Source organism: Hemiscyllium ocellatum, chromosome 25, assembly GCF_020745735.1.
Source record: "Hemiscyllium ocellatum isolate sHemOce1 chromosome 25, sHemOce1.pat.X.cur, whole genome shotgun sequence".
NCBI classification, from domain to species: Eukaryota; Metazoa; Chordata; class Chondrichthyes; order Orectolobiformes; family Hemiscylliidae; genus Hemiscyllium; species Hemiscyllium ocellatum.
The window spans coordinates 12,170,334-12,188,183 of NC_083425.1; the positions used below are offsets into that span (position 1 = coordinate 12,170,334).

General features: G+C 45.1%; 1 protein-coding gene across 3 annotated transcripts in view; it reads left to right on the plus strand.

The window, feature by feature from the left end:
- The window catches only part of aatkb (apoptosis-associated tyrosine kinase b), a 456,234-nt gene that overhangs the window by 277,096 nt on the left and 161,288 nt on the right, over window positions 1-17,850 (plus strand). For 2 of the 3 annotated variants that reach the window (XM_060844815.1, XM_060844817.1), the window contains exon 1: window positions 13,044-13,138. The exons of the other annotated variant lie outside the window; for it this stretch is intronic. The gene's annotated coding sequence lies outside the window, so the exon portion shown is untranslated. Of the gene's footprint in view, window positions 1-13,043; window positions 13,139-17,850 lie in introns of those variants that run through there. 3 annotated transcript variants of the gene reach the window in all.

Genomic DNA, 17,850 nt, shown 5'->3' on the forward strand with positions numbered 1-17,850 from the left:
TTCAATTTTTCCTAGTCTATATCCCCAAACCATTGGATTGTGTCATTGGCTTTTAAGATTGTCAATATACTCAATTCAAACTTGATTGGAGTTTGATATTTCTCGGGGTATAATTTAAACTGATTGGCCAAATTTGAATTTGTTTTTGTCTCTCGGCAACGAGCTAATCGAATTGTTCGACCCAGTGTTAAATTATTGCCTTACCGAGAACACTTGGTGCTGTGTCCAGTAGGTCTGCTGCTTTTAACTTTCTTAAAGTACCCCCACATCTTCATAACATCACAAAAAGACACAGACCCATGCACATACACGCAGACATGTATTCATGCGCACACATCCACATGTGCACACATCTATGTATTTGCCCATATCCGCACATACATGCTTACAGATGTATTCACACTCAGCCCTAGAACACATACATGCATGTAGTGATACACACACATGTACCAGGATGACTTCACACACACAAATGCACACAGAATATTCACACACACCCACATACATGCACGCACCCACACATGCATGTAAACATGTATTCACGTGAACACAGACCTGCATTCAGATACACACACGCACACACACATGCACAGATATGCATACAGACATGCATTCACACACACAGACACACACACATACACAGACATTCATCCACATGCATACACAACAGTTTGGGTTCTGCTTGGAGCACTCATTTCCTGCCCTAATTACAGCCTTGGTTCAAACATAAGAGCTGAATTCCAGAGGTGAAGTGAAGCAAGAGTGACAGCCCTTGATGTCAAGGCTGCATCTGACCAAGTGTGGCCTAGCAAAACTGGAATCAACGGGCATCGGCTGCAAACCCTCAGCTGGTTGGAGTCATACCTGACACGTAGGTTCTTGGAGGTCAGTCATCTCAGGTCCAGGGACATCTCTGCAGGAGTTCCTCAGGGGAGTGTCCTAGGCCCAACCACCTTCAGCTGCTTCTTCAATCCTCCGTCATAAGAACAGAAGTGGGGATATTCTCCAATAATTGAACAATGTTCAGCTCTATTCACAACTCGTCAGACACTGAAGCAGTATCATGTCCAAATACAGCAGGATCTGGACAATATCCAGACTTGGACTGATACGTGGCACATAACATTCGCACCCCACAAATGCCAGTCAATGACCATCTTGAAAATGAGGAGCAGGAAAATCGATGTTTCGGGCAAAAGCGCTTCATCAGGAATGCCCTGCAACTCGTATGTTCCATTTGCCCTTCCTGGTGAATAACTTTTGCCTGAAACGTCGATTTTCCTGCTCCTCGGATGCTGCCTGACCTGCTGTGCTTTTCTAGCACTACTCTAATCTTGACTCTGATCTCCAGCATCTGTAGTCCTCACTTTCGCCATCTTGAAAATGAGACAATCTATCCACTGCCCCTTGACATTCAATGGTGTTAGCATCATTGAATCCCCCACTACCAACATCCTTGGGGTTACTATTGACCAGAAACTGAACTCATCACATAAACACAGCAGCTACATGAACAGGTCAGAGGCTGGGAATACTGCATCAATAACTGATCTCATGTCTCCCTGAACCTGCCCACCCATCTGCAAGTTGCAAGTCAGCAGTGTAATGGAATACTCCCCACTTGCCTGGATTGCATTTATTGTAATGCAGTCATAGAATATGAGTTCCCTGATTGGGCTGTGAATTTAGGCTGTGAAAGAATCAAACAGGACTGTCAAGCGTCCTGACCGTCAAAGAGCTGGCTCTGAGGGAACTGGATCAGGGTCAAGGCCTCTCCATGTATAAATAAAGGGTGACTTGGTGAGGGAATACCGGTCTCTAGGGAGGTATTTCAGTGGCAATGAGAGCAAAGCATATTCCTGAAGAAATTCACTCATAATAGTCACCTTTGAGTCAGAGTAAGCATTTCTAGCATCATGCTGTTATTCAGGAAGCTTCACTCGAAGACTGGATCCAGTGTGTGGAAAGAATACGTTATTTTTTCTGGTAAATGACATTGAGGCAAATGAAAAGTAATTCTCCTGGCAGTCTGTGGACCCACAGCATTTTTAGTTATTAGGAGCCAAACTTTCTCTGAGACACCAGATACTAAACCCTTTCAAAGGATTTAGTTAAGGAATACTAAGACCCCAAGCTTCCTCTAATTCTGAGTCAATTTCGTTTTTACTTGGTAATTCAAGAAAGAGGGGAATCTGTATTGGGATTTTTGACTAGGTTAGAATGACTGGCAGAGGCACATGACTTTGGTTTAACCCTTAATGAGATACTGAGAGACCATTTGGTATGTAGGATTAATGATGTAAACCATGCATAAACTCCTACTAGCTGAAGCCCAACTGGACTTCAAACAGGCCCTACAACTGGTTTTATTATTGGAAAATGTGGCAAATGGAACATACGAGTTGAAGAGCATTCCAATGGAAGTGGACACCTTCGCCAGACCAACTGAACTTGGGGAACACCACTTGACTGAAAGCAATTGCATAGGCTCACTCAGGGCATATCCTGAACAGAGGGACTTTAGCTCACAGCAAAACCCCAAAACAAAGCCAAGCTTAGGCCAAATAGTTAAAAGTTTCTTCAGGATCTGGGCAGGCAAGCCATTGTAGTTGCTGCCAGTATACGGACTCGAGACAGCAAAGGTATCCCACGAGGCCTGAACTGAGTCAGAGAATTCACAGGCTGCTACCCAGGAGAGTGCACACCCTGGAAAGTCCCCCTACACCTGGCTTGGAACAGTTTAATTGCTTAGCATCATCCAAATCCGAACCAATCAAAATAAACATCCGGTTAAGTGGTCACCTAGTTCTAATGGAGGTTGGTACTTACAAGTCTGTTTCACTGTTCCAAGTTAACAAAATTTGGTCTGGACTCCAATCCTAATGTTTGTGCAAGACCTTGGCTCGACAGAGGACCTATACTGGGGACCCTTTACAGGTTAACAGGGTAAATTTGGTTCTGGTTTGCTTTGAGAAGCAGCCAGTTCAGTTCCCACTGATTGTAGTGAAAGGCTTGGGTCCAAGCTTAATGGGACCAAACTGGTTGAGAAAGATTCCCCTTGATTGGTCAGTACTTTTTTGATTAGAAAACGGTTGCCTGGGTGAAGTTCTAATTAAATAGTAAACCCTGGACTTGGTTACATGACTATGCAGGTCCTTTCATTGGCTCAGTGTTCTTAGTCATTGTGGAAGCCCACTCAGAGTGGTTGGACATGTAGAGGGATGACAATAGAAGAATTGTGAGCATCTTTTGCAATACGTGGTCTCCCAGAAGTGTTGATCACACATAATAGGCCATTGTTTACCAGCTGGGAATTTGAGTATTTCCTAAAGTTGAATGGCATTTGGCATACAAGGACAGCTCCATCATCCAGTGGCCTGGCAGAAAGAGCAGCCCAAATGTTGAAGGCAGGCTTAAAGAAACAGCCTACAGCGTCACTAGATCAGAAAATGTGTTGCTGGTTAAAGCACAGCAGGTCAGGCAGCATCCAAGGAACAGGAAATTCGACGTTTCGGGCCAGAGCCCTTCATCAGGAATCAGCCCTTCCTGATGAAGGGCTTGTGCCCGAAACGTCGAATTTCCTGTTCCTTGGATGCTGCCTGACCTGCTGTGCTTTAACCAGCAACACATTTTCAGCTCTGATCTCCAGCATCTGCAGACCTCACTTTTTACTCTACAGCTTCACTAGACACCTAACAGTCCCGGTTGAGATGTACAGCTTGGAAACAGACCCTTCAGTCCAACTCGTCCATGCCGACCAGATATCCCAACCCAGTCTAGTCTCGCCTACCAGCACCTGGCCCATATCCCTCCAAACCCTTCCTATTCATATACCCATTCAGATGTCTTTTAAATCTTGCAATTAGGCCTCATGCATCTAAAAGGATAGCTAATGGGGAGAAGAGTCCGCACCAGGTGAAATCTGAATCTGGAGGGGTGTGTGAAACGCTAATGCTGGACACAAGGCTCCGCTAAGCAAGAAAGACAGTTTACTTCAGGGGACGAAGTTTGGTGTGGAAAAAAAGGGAATGGTCCTGCATGGGTGAGAGGCATGGTCAGTATGAGGTATACAGTTCAGGTAGGTGCAATGGTCCTGAACAAGCCTGTGAATCATATGAAAGCTGCAAATTTGCTATCGGGGTGGGAGCAAAACATCCTTGACACCTCAACACAGACGAAAAGGCTGTATGAACCAGTAGATTCTCCCCCTCCTCAAGACACCTTGAGATGGAAACAGTGGATTTCGCTGTCTCAACACCTTTGCTGCCTGAAGAAGAGAATAAATTTCTTCCAAGATGCTCCGGGCCCAAGCGGCGAGCTACTATGTGTTACACAGTGCCAGTAACCGAGGTGGAGTCGGAGGAACCTGGCCCGGTGCCAAGTGCCCCAACAGGAGCTACAGAAAAAAATAACCTGCCTCTGTCCCTGGACTCAGAGGATGTTGTGATTGTAACAAGGCCAGTCAGGTGATCCTCACAGAATATCGGTGTCGAGGACTTTCCACATGTAAATAAAGGGTGACTTGGTGATGGGATATCAGCCTCTGTAGCGTTATTTCTTGGATGAGTGCAGACCCAACAACACTCAAGAATCTTGACACTATCGAGGATAAAGCAACCCATTTGATTGGCACCACATCCACAAACATCCACTCCCTCCACCACTGATGCTCAGTCGCAGCATTGTGTACTATCTACAGGATGGACTGCAGACAGTCACCAAAAATCTTCAGGCAGCACCTTCCAAACCATGACCACTATCCTAAAGGACAAGGGCAGCAGATACATGGGAACACTACCCCCTGTATGTTCCCCTCCAACCCACTCAGCATCCTGACTTGGAGATATAATGGCATTCCTTCACTGTCACTGGGCCAACTTCCTCAGGGCATTGTAGGTCAACCCACAGCACATGGACTGCAGTGGTTCAAGAAGACAGCTCAACCCCACCTTCTCAAGGGCAACGAGGGACGGACAATAAATACTGGCTAGCAGCGACGCCCACATCCCACAAAATGAATTTTGAAAATCCACACAGACATGTATTCACACACCCACACATTGATGAACAGACATGTGTACACACACATATATACATGCAGACAGCTGCTCACGCACACATATCCACATCCATGCAGACCTGTATTCACACATACATGTACATAGACATATATTCACACAAGCCCCCATGTGGCATAGACATGTGTTGGCACACATATACATGCAGACGTATACTCACACACACAGTCACACGCATGTAAGTCCCACACATGCACACCGAGATTGAGAATTCACATGCACCTTTGCCATTCCTGCCACATTCTGGAATAATCTGAGCATGTCCCTTGCCTGTGTCTGTCTAAAAGAATGGCAGTGGGCAGGTATGTGATATTTTAGCAAACCACAAAATAAACATTTCCTTGTGATTCCCAAGCAGAGCTTCTTTTGCACTTTGTATGTGTCTTTAGAAGTCACAATGTTCAAAGAACTGTGGTAAAGTTGATCATCTGCAGTTTCCACTTGATGCAGTTGGTGTGATGATGCCGGTGAGGTCAGCAGCTGCTGGGTATCTGGCTTGAGGAGGGGTTATTGGGTTTAAACCTTTGGGGCAGACAGCATCCGAGGAGCAGGAGAATCGACGTTTCGGGCATAAGCCCTTCTTCAGGAGCAGATTCTCCTGCTCCTCGACTGCTGCCTGGCCTGCTGTGTTTTTCCAGCACCACATTTTTCAACTCTGGTCTCCAGCATCTGCGAGTCCTCACTTTCTCCTTTAAACCTTCGGGGAATAGGTGTCAGTCAACACATGAAGCCCCTGGTGGGCGGCACGGTGGCACAGTGGTTAGCACTGCTGCCTCACAGCGCCTGAGACCCGGGTTCAATTCCCGACTCAGGCGACTGACTGTGTGGAGTTTGCACGTTCTCCCCGTGTCAGCGTGGGTTTCCTCCGGGTGCTCCGGTTTCCTCCCACAGTCCAAAGATGTGCGGGTCAGGTGAATTAGCCATGCTAAATTGCCCGTAGTGTTAGGTAAGGGGTAAATGTAGGGGTATGGGTGGGTTGCGCTTCGGCGGGTCGGTGTGGACTTGTTGGGCCGAAGGGCCTGTTTCCAGACTGTAAATCTAATCTAATCTAATCTTGGTTGATTTGCCCTCTGCCTGCCTCATAGCGTGGACACCCATCTCTCTGCAGCTGCTGAGGTCTACTTTTTGTGGGAGTTGTTCTGGAGCAGGCTGGTGAGCTCTAATAAAAACCCGCATGCAGCATGAAATGTTCAAAGAATGCACTGATATTTGTAACAAACGCTGCCAAATGGTTCAGAGGAACAGAAACATCTGCAAGTGCAATCGTGCTTGTTTGGGGTGTACGTTCCAGTATTGGGTGTGAGAACGAGAAGAATTGCAGGGAGGTGGGGTTCGGTGACCTGTGTCTGCATTGGCTGATGCCAGCCAGAGTGCAGAAGATTGACCTGGTACAAGACTGGACTCAGGAGAGGGAAATGTATCCATCACAGCTCTTGTTCACAATCGTCCCTCCAGCTCATGTTTGGAGGAGATCTGTGGGGTCAGCGTTAGGCAAATGCACAGTTTGTGTGTGTCGCTTTGCACAATCAGTGCGGTTCTCAAAACCACACAATCACCGAATTGTTGCAGCACAGAAAGAGGCCATTCGGCCCATCATGCCAACACTGGAGCGATGACCCAGTGCCAATCTGCTACCTTTCCCCCATATCCCTGCACTTTATTTCTACCCAAATGATCATTCAGTAGCCCCACCACATTTCCAGACAGTGTATTCTGGACTGTAACTACTTGCTGTTTGAAAGTTTGTCATTTCTCTCAACACCCTTGCTTTCTTTGTGCATCACTTAAAATCTATGCCCTTTTGTCCTTGTTTCTTTTATGAGTGGAGGCAGTTTCTCCTCACCCACTCTATGCAGCTCACTCATAATTTGGAAAACTGCCATGAAATCTTCCCTCAGCCTTTTCCTCTCCCAGGAGAACAGTCCCAACTTTTTCAATCCCTCCTCAGAACTGAAGTTTCCCTTTCCTGGAACTATTCTTGTGAACCGTTTCTGCCCTCTCTCCTTCCTATAATGTGGTGTCCACAATTGCACACAATATTCCAGCTGAATTCGAACAAATATCTTGTACAAGTCCAACATCACCAGCTCCCTCTCGATACACACTGCTGAGGACTGGCCACTTGAGTGAGCACTTTTTGCAATCTCTACCTCAGAGGGCTGTGGAAATGAATATGTTCAAGACAGAGATCAATGAATTTCTGTAGCCTGATGACATTGAGAAAAGGAGGTAGCATTGGAAAGTGGCATTGAGGTAGATGACCAGCTATGATCTAATTGAATGCTAGAGCAAGCTCAATGGACTGAATGGCCTACTCCTGCCAATAATTTACTCTGGTAAAAACAAGGACTGCTGGAAACCAGAGTCTAGATGAGAGTGGTGCTGGAAAAGCGCAGCAGGTCAGGCAGCATCCGAGGAGCAGGAAAATCGACATTTTGGGCAAAAGCCCTTCATCAGGAGTAGAGCCCTTCATCAACCCTTCCTGATGAAGGGCTTTTGCCCAAAACATCGATTTTCCTGCTCCTCAGATGTTGCCTGATCTGCTGTGCTTTTCCAGCACCAATTATATAATCTGGGCTATTGTCACCTGACTGCTCTTAACCTGCAAATGTTCCATGTTTGAAAGGTTTTTAGAAAACACCATTGTTACAGAAGATTGCTAGTTCTGATTGGAAATATCTCTTGAAGAGCCATCACATGACTTTTCCTCCAACCCTCTATCAGCCGCTTTGTCTGTCTATGTTTGCGATTCACTGCCTCTCCAGCCTGATTGGATGATTCCAACCATCAATCAAATAGTTCAATCTTCTCCAAGTCTGCTACTTTCGCCAATGGATGGTGGCTCAGTGCTGCCTCACAGTACTAGGGATCCGGGTTTGATTCCACACTCAGGCGACTATGTGGCGTTTGCACGTTCCCCCAGTTACTGCTGGGAGCTCCAGTTTCCTCCTATGCTACAAAGATGTGGAGGTTAGGTAGATTGGCCTTGGGAAATGCAATATTATCAGATAAGGGCTTGGATCTGGATAGGATACTGTTTGGATGATCAATATGGACTTAATAGGCTTCTGCACTGTAGAAACTCTATTATTCTAGGAAAGCAGATTGAAGTACTTTTGTTTTCAGACCACATTTTTTTTCCTACTGCTATGCTTTTTCTCCTAAATTGCTCCCAGCACTATGCTAGAGGCTAGACATTAATCCCTGGACACTCTGGGACAGTTCTGGAGGGTTGAGAAGCTTATCACTGTCAAGTTGCAAAGTGAGGAAGGATGATCCCATGATAATATCCCAGTAAAAATACCCCAGCGATGGGAGTGTGCCTCTCATTGACAATTCATTTGTGATTCGCGACACTTACCAGTTAGATTGCATTAACATGAAAAGAAACAGAACAAAATTAAGTCATGAAATGTAAGAACTATGTTTTTATTCAGCTAATGAAAAGGCTAATCATTATGCCACACTTTATAGTTACAAATAATTAGTTTAACAAAAGCCATTATTGTGGTCTACATTGATCTGATTGAATGATATGGCTACATATTGTTGTAGATAATGCTTTTGGTTCAAGGACCACATTTAATGTTGACAGCTATTATTGGTTGTATTGTAGCTGGGACAAATTAATCTGAATATGCTATCAGAACTTTTTATTTAATCATGGAGAATCAATAGCCAATAAAGTTCTTATGCATCCTAAGTTGATTTTTTTAAAGATGAATTCACTGACAAAAATCCAGTTAAAATATCCAATGACTCGATACTTCAGAGATCATGTGATACTTTTGACTCAAAAGTAGCAGTCAGAAAATAAAATAGCTTTAGTATCTATAATTGTTTTTAGGCACGATAGGGAGGAACTTGTAAGAATTTCCATCAATTATTAAATGATCAATTGTAACTTTCTGGGATAATGAGAAATTCTGGTTCATGCGGTCTGGCAACCCTTGACCTGGAAACAGTACCAATAGGCAGTAACTTAAGGGTTTTCATTAATTCATGGGATGTGGACATATCTGTCTGTGCTAGTATTTATTGTCTAAACCTAATTGCCAAGAGTAGTTAAGAAATGAAAGGGTTCAGAAAAGATTTACAAGGATGTTGCTAGGGTTGGAGGATTTGAGCTATAAGGAGAGGCTGAACAGGCTGGGGCTGTTTTCCCTAGATCACTGGAGGCTGAGGGGTGACCTTATAGAGGTTTGCAAAATTATGAGGGGCATGGATAGGGTAAATAGGCAAAGTCTTTTCCCTGGGGTTGGGGAGTCCAGAACTAGAGGGCATAGGTTTAAGGTGAGAGGCGAAAGTTATAAAAGAGACCTGAGGGGCAAGTTTTCACACAGAGGGTGGTACGTGTATGGAATGAGCTGCCAGAGGATGTGGTGGAGGCTGGTACAATTGCAACATTTAAGAGGCATTTGGATGGTATATGAATAGGAAAGGTTTGGAGGGATATGGGCTGGGTGCTGGCAGGTGGGACTAGGTTGGGTTGGGATATCTGATTGGCATGGACAGGTTGGACCAAAGGGTCTGTTTCCATGCTGTACATCTCTATGACTCTATTCCCTCTAGTTCTGGACTCCACAACCATGCCCCTCATAATTTTGTAAACCTCAGCTTCCAATGCTCCAGGGAAAACAGTCCTAGCCTGCTCTGCCTCTTCCTGTAGCTCAGATTGTCCAACCCTGGCAACAAGCTTGTAAATCTTTTCAGAACCTTTCGAATTTCACAATATCTTTCCGATAGGAAGGAGACCAGAATTGCATGCAATATTCTAACAGTGGCCTAACCAATGTCCTGTACAGCCGTAACATGACCTCCCAACTCCCGTATTCAATCTCTGACCAATAAAAGAAAGCATACCAAACACCTTCTTCACTATCCTATCAACCTGCGACTCCACTTTCAAGGAGCTATGAGCCTGCACTCCAAGGTCTCTTTGTTCAGCAACACTCCCTGGGACCTTACCATTAAGTGTAAAAGTCCTGCTAAGATTTGCTTTCCCAAAATGCAGCACCTCACATTTATCTGAATTAAACTCCATCTGCCACTTCTCAGCCCATTGGTCCATCTGGTCAAGATCCTGTTGTAATCTGAGGTGACCCTCTTCGCTGTCCACTACACCTCCAATTTTGGTGTCATCTGCAAACTTACTAACTGTACCTCTTATGCTTGCATCCAAATCATTTATGTAAATGACAAAAAGTAGAGGACTCATTACTTATCCTTGTGGCACTGCACTGGTCACAGACCTCCAGTCTGAAAAACAACCCTCCACCACCATGTACCTTTGAGCCAGTTCTGTATCCAAATGGCTAGTTCTCCCTGTATTTCATGAGATCTAACCTTGCTAATGAGTCTCCCATGGGGAATCTTGTCGAACGCCTTACTGAGATCCACATTGATCACATCTACCGCTCTGCCCTCATCAATCCTCTTTGTTACTTCTTCCAAAAACTCAGTCAAGTTTGTGAGACATGATTTCCCACACACAAAGCCATGCTGAGTATCCCTAATCAGACCTTGCCTTTCCAAATACATGTACATCCTGTCCCTCAGGATTCCCTCCAACAATTTGCCACCACCGAGGTCAGGCTCACTGGTCTATAGTTACCTGGCTTGTCCTTACCACCTTTCTAATCACACTCCTGACTTATGCACTTGAGCAGGGCAAATAAAGGAAAGGAATGCACAATAAACAGGAGGATATTGAGAGGGGCAGAGGAAGAGAGAGACCTTGGGATGCAAGTCCACAGGTGCCTGGACAGTAGGTAAGGTAATGGAGAAAGCATTTGGTGGACAGGTTTTGGGATCAGGAGGCGAGTTCCGAATCACGGAATCCCCAGCCCCAGTAAAATGTACATAAACTGAGATCTTCTTTCAGTTTTTTACATTTGGGATCTTTCATTAAATTTGGTCAATTTATTTTACAGTTTCACATCAGGATTTGTCACAGTTCATTCTATTTTAATTTTGATTTATCTTATTCAAATTCATACATATATACATATCCAAATTGGGCATTATTAGAGCGATTTGGCAGCTTGCCAAGTATCTGGTTTCAGAAACTGAATTTTCATCTTGCGGGCCTCAATAATTTTATTTCAGACAAATGAGCCACTGAATTAAGCAGCAAATTCCAGGCACTCACACCCGGTGGGTGAAAAAGCTTTTCCTCAAATCTGCATCCTTCTACCAATCACCATAAATCTGTGTTCCTAGTAAATGCCCTCTTCCCTGAGTGAAATAAGTTTCGCCTGTCCACTCTTTTCAAGCCTTTCATTATTTTGTACATTGCTCAGCCTCCTCTGTTCTAAGGAAAACAATCCCAACCTGACTAATCTTTCCTCACTGCTCAGGTAATATTCTTGTAAATATCTTTTGCATTTAATTCGGGCAATTAGATACTTCCTGGTGTGGCCTAGCCAGTGTCTTCTACAGTTCCAGCATTACATTCTTGTTTTTGTATTCAATTTCATCCAATGAAGGAAAACATCCCATATGCTTCGTCCACTTCCTTATCTACTGTCCTGCAAGATCTCTCACTTCCTCTGCCCCTTTCAATATCCTCCCATTTATTGTGCAATCCTTTCCTTTGTTTGCTCTCCTCAAGCACATAACTTTGCACTTCTCCAGTGTGAAAATTCCATTTTCCACATTTCCCCATCGCCACCCATCCAACCCACCCACACACCCAACCAAACCAACCCAATCAACCTACCCACCCAACCACCCAACCCACCTAACAACCCACCCAACCCAACCAATCCACCTACCCACCCAACCACACACCCAACCCATCCACCCAACCACCCAACCCACAAACCCACCCAACCACCCATCCAACCTACCCACCCAACCCACACACCTACCCAACCACCCAACCAACCCACCCAACCACCTAAGCACCCACCCAACCACCCAACCACTCACCCAACCCACACAACCTACACACCCACCCACTGACATCTTCCTCCAGTCAACAGCCATCCTCTTCATGCTTGACTACATGACCCATATTTGTGATGTCTGCAAATTTCCTAATCACATCTTCCACCTTGAGTCTAAATCGCTAATATACAACATGAACAATAGGGACCCAACTCTGAACGTGCTACATGTATTTTTAAATTTTAATTATTTTTATGGTGTTGCATTAGCTCTCCAAAAGTTCTATCCATCTCAAGTGTGGCCGTCTTGATACTGTGACAGCCTTGTGCCTCCTCGTTGTATTTAATAAAGTACGCTGCATTTCATACAGAGTTCCAGTCAGCCGATCTAGGACATTGAGAATATTACAGAGGCTTGAAACAACTGATCAAATGCATGAACCAAATTGTATAGAGTTATCTGTTACAGTGTATTACACTGAACCAGGAGCCCAGGACAGTTATAATTTTAATACATTCTATCAGAAATTTCACCATCTCTTCTCCAGTAATTAGAAATCTCTTGGATTTTTTTTTAAAAAAAGCAAAAGCACTGTATGCAATCTTCTTCTGCCTCTGGGAAAACAAACTGCTGTTTTGAGCTCTATCCCTTGTGCTGTGTGGTTGCCATGCTATACACAAACAGACACAGAACGCTTTGCAGCTTCAGTACATATTGCAGCATCGAACAATGAGCAGTGAGGAAACTGTCCAAATCTCACATCCATGCCGATGTAAAAAACACACACACATCTCCGCACCAGGACAGTGGTTTCATTCTAAGCACGGGGTTAGATGGTTCAATTGAATGAAAATAGCGTGGAACTGTCAACATTTATCAGAGAAAAAAAAGGCTGGGTGGTTTATACATTAGGAAAATAGCTTTGCAGTGGTAGTGGATCTGGAACTTATTGTTTTCATGCAGGCTGGTCAGCTATTTTTGGCACAAAATTAAAGTACTTTTATTATTGACACTACGTAATGCTGCAGTTCACAGAAACCATGCCCAATTCTGCATTGAAGTGCTGGGGCCAATTTACAAAATCACATCCTTTTCATACTCGTAAAAGCAGGGTCGGCATTTACACTCCACACTCTCGACAGGGCAAGGCACATCGTTCGAGAATAAAGGTGAGTAAGGCCCTCTGAAATGCGTAAGGAAGGCAGTTAACCACCGGCGTTGAGTAGAATGCAGCCATTTAAAAGATCGAAAGCATCTGAGGTTTCTGGGTTTGTGGAGGAGAAGGTCTCAGAGGAGATCAAATCTGTTCTCCCCCCGGCAGACGCAAACGTTTTACAGCACGGGGCCTAGATGGTGTGAAGCCATTAGGTCCCACTCCCACCCCCAGAGACACGTTTAATTACCATTTGAGACATTTCTTTTGCCACAATTCTGCTCGGAAAGTAGTACTTTGTATCCTGAAATAATTAAACAATTTGCTTTTGAGGATTAAATCTGAATTGGAAAAGCACAGATCAAAATTAATTATTTTCTCTGCCTGAATATTGGTCAGAATGCATGTGCTGTATAAGTACAGGGTCATCCATTTGCAGTGTTAACAGAGAAATTATGGTTGGCTATAATGTTTTCTTCTATAATATGTGTGAAAGTTTGGTGAAAAAATATTGTGTGATCAGTGTGTAACACAGAGAGCACTGCTGTCTGCAATAAAATAACAACTGCAGAATGTTAAAGACCACATCTGCTTGGAGTAGTTAATTTTATTCTGTTATCTAATCAAGTGTTCGATCTGATGCAGAGCCTCATAAATGATGTAAGAAGTTAACCCTTAATAAATCCAATAATGCATTTATCTATCTTTTATTAATGGGAGTTTAAGTTAGTGGTGAAGATGTAATGTTAAAGTGAATTGCTGCCCCCATGTGTAAGGTTTATTGGCATTAACTTGTCCTGGCTCTGAGGGGAAATGTTGGATTTCTTTTTTTTCATTGTTTCCAACCGTTCCTGCCCAGTCAGGTTTCAAACAAGGAAGAAAGCTGCTCACTGCATTTCCTGGTAAATGGAACACTTTCAAATCTGTCATAAAAAACTTAAAATGGAGACTTGAAACTTGGAGTGAAGGTCTGGACCCCTGACAGTTCTCCTCAATGGCCTTGTCTGGCTGTGTGTGAACAGTGTTCTGGAGACTGATATCCACCTTTATTAACCATAAGAGGAGGGAAGGGTTTTTTTTTTCATTTATTCACAAAATGATGTCATTGACTGAGCCAGCATTTATTCCCTATCCCTAATTGCCCAGAGGGCAGTTAAGAGTCAACCACATTGCTGTGGGTCTGGAGTCACGTGTAGGCCAGACCAGGTAAGGATGGTGCTTTCCATCCCTAAAGGGACATTACTGACCCAGATAGGTTTTTAAGGACAATTGACAATGGATTTGTGGTTGTCATTAATCATAATGGGTGGTGCGGTTGCTCAGTAGTTGGTATTGCTGCCTCACAGTGTCAAGGGCCCAGGTTCGATTCCAGCCTCAGGCAACTGTCTGTATGGAGCTTCATATTCCCCCTGTGTTGGCACAGGTTTCCTCTGGGTGCTCTGGTTTCCTCTGACAGTGCAAAGATGTATCCAAAGGGCGGATTGGCTGTGCTGAATTGCCCATCGTGTTCAGGGGTGTGTAGGTGAGGTGCATTAGTCAGAGGAAATGTAAAGTAGTAGGGGAATGGTTCTGGGTGGGATACTCTTCAAAGGGTCAGTGTGGACTTGTTGGGCCAAATGGCCTGTTTCCACACTGCTGGAATTCTATCATAATTCCTGATTTTTTAAAATTCCACCTTCTGCCATGGTAGGATTTGAGCCCACGTCCCTGAACATTGCCTGGGTCTCTGGATTAACAGACCAGCAATAATATCACTAGGCCATTTGAAAGGAAATTGCACTACTCATAGAGTCATAGAGATGTACAGCATGGAAACAGACCCTTCAGTCCAACTTGTCCAGATATCCCAACCCAATCTAGTCCCGCCTGCCAGCACCTGGCCCATATCCCTCCACCCCTTCCTATTCATATACCCATCCGGATGCATTTTTAATGTTGCAATTGTACCAGCCTCCATTCGTCTGGTCACTCATTCCATACACGTACCACCCTCTGTGTGAAAAAGTTGCCCCTCAGGTCTCTTTATATCTTTCCCCTCTCACCGTAAACCTATGCCCTCTAGTTCTAGTTACCATTAAGTGTATAAGTCCTGCTAAGATTTGCTTTCCCAAAATGCAGCACTTCGCATTTATCTGAATTAAACTCCATCTGCCACTTTTCAGCCCATTGGCCCATCGGATCAAGATCCCAATGTAATCTGAAGAAGCCTTCTTCACTGTCCACTACACCTTCAATTTTGGTGTCATCTGCAAACTTACTAACTGTACCTCTTATACTCGCCTCCAAATCATTTATGTAAATGACAAAAAGTAGTGACCCATCACCGATCCTTGTGGCATTCCACTGGTCACAGGCTTCCAGTCTGAAAAACAACCCTCCACCACCATCCTCTGTCTTCTACCTTTGAGCCAGTTCTGTATCCAAATAGCTAGTTCTCCCTGTATTTCATGAGATCTAATCTTGCTAACCAGTCTCCCATGGGGAACCTTGTCAAATGCCTTACTGAAGTCCATATAGATCACATCTATTGCTCTGCCTTCCTCAATCCCGCCCCTCCAATCAACACTATTTCCCACACCTCCGCCCTTGAACCCGCCCCTCCAATCGCCACCGCCGCATCTGCTCCCAGGAGGACCAATTCCACGACCGAACAGCCCAAATGGCCTCCTTCTTCAAAGACCGCAATTTTCCCTCCGACGTGGTCGACAATGCTCTCCACCGCATCTCCTCCACTTCCCACACCTCTGCCCTTAAACCCCGCCCCTCCAATCGCCACCAGGACAGAACCCCACTGGTCCTCATCTACCACCCCACCTACCTCCGGATACACCGTATCATCCTCCGTCATTTCCGCCACCTCCAAACGGACCCCGCCACCAGGGGTATATTTCCCTCCCCTCCCCTCCCCTATCAGCATTCTGGAGAGACCACGCCCTCTGCAGGTCCACACCCCCCACCAACTCAACCTCCGCTCCCGGCACCTTCCCCTGCAACCGCAAGAAGTGCAAAACTTATGCCCACCACCCACCACCCCCCCCCCCCCCCCCCCCCAACTTCCCTCCAAGGCCCCAGTGGATCCTTCCATATCTGATACAAATTCACCTGCACCTCCACACACATCATTTACTGCACCCGATGTGGTCTCCTCTATATTGGGGAGACAGGCATCCTACTTGGGGAACATTTCAGGGAACACCTCTGGGACACCCGCACCAACCAACCCAACCGCCCAGTGGCTGAACACTTTAACTCCCCCTCCCATTCTGCCAAGGACATGCAGGTCCTTGGCCTCCTCCATCGCCAGACCCTGGCCACACGACACCTGGAGGAAGAGCACCTCATCTTCCGCCTAGGAACCCTCCAACCACATGGGATGAATGTAGATTTCTCCAACTTCCTCATTTCCCCTCCCCCCACCTTATCTCAGTCCTAACCGCCAGATTCAGCACCGCCCTCCTAACCTGCAATCTTCTTCCTGACCTCTCCGCCTCCAACCCCTCTCCGACCTATCACCCTCACCCTCGCCTCCTTCCATCTATCGTAGTCCCAGCACCCCCGCCCCCCAACTACCTTTTATCTCAGCTCGCTTGGCACACCAGCCTCATTCCTGAAGAAGGGCTTGTGCCCGAAACATCGATTCTCCTGCTCCTTGGATGCTGCCTGGCCTGCTGCGCTTTTCCAGCACCACACTTTTCAACTCTGGTCTCCAGCATCTGCAATCCTCATTTTCTCCTCATCAATTCTCCTTGTTATTTCTTCAAAAAATTCAATCAATTTGTGAGACATGATTTCCTACGCACAAAGCCATGTTGACTATCCCTAATCGATCCTTGTCTTTCAAATACATATCCATCCTGTCCCTCAGGATTCCCTCCAACAACTTGTCCACTACCGAGGTCAGGCTCACCAGTCTATAGTTCCTTGGCTTGTCCTTACTGCCTTTCTTAAACAGTGGCACCAGTCTTCAGGCACCTCATCTGTGACTATCGATGATACAAATATCTCAGCAAGAGGCCCAGCAATCACTTCCCTAGCTTCCCACAGAGTTCTTGGGTACACCTGGTCAGGTCCTGGGGATTTATCCACCTTTATGTGTTTCAAGACGTCCAGCACTTCCTCCTCTGTAGTGTGGACATTTTGCAAGGTGTCACCATCTATTTCCCCACATTCTATATCTTCCTTGTCCTTTTCCACAGTAAACACTGATGCAAAATACTCATTTAGTATCTACCCCATCTCCTGTGGCACCATACAAAGGCTGCCTTGCTGATCTTTGAGGGGCCCTATTCTCTCCCTTGTTACCCTTTTGTCCTTAATATATTTGTAAAAACCCTTTGGATTCTCCTTAACTCTATTTGCCAAAGCTATCTCCTGTCCTCTTTTTGCTGTCCTGATTTCCCTCTGAAGTATACTCCTACTACCTTTATACTCTTCTATGGTTTCATTCGATCTATCCTGTCTATACCAGACATATGATTCCTTCTTTTTCTTAACCAAACTCTCAATTTCTTTAGTCATCCAGCATTCCCTATACCTACCAACCTTCTCTTTCACCCTAACAGGAATATACTTTCTCTGGATTCTCGTTATCTCATTTCTGAAGGCTTCCCATTTTCCAGCCGTCCCTTTACCTGCGAACATCTGCCCCCAATCAACTTTTGAAAATTCTGGCTTAATACCAGCAAAATTAGCCTTCCTCCAATTTAGAACTTCAACGGTTAGATTTGG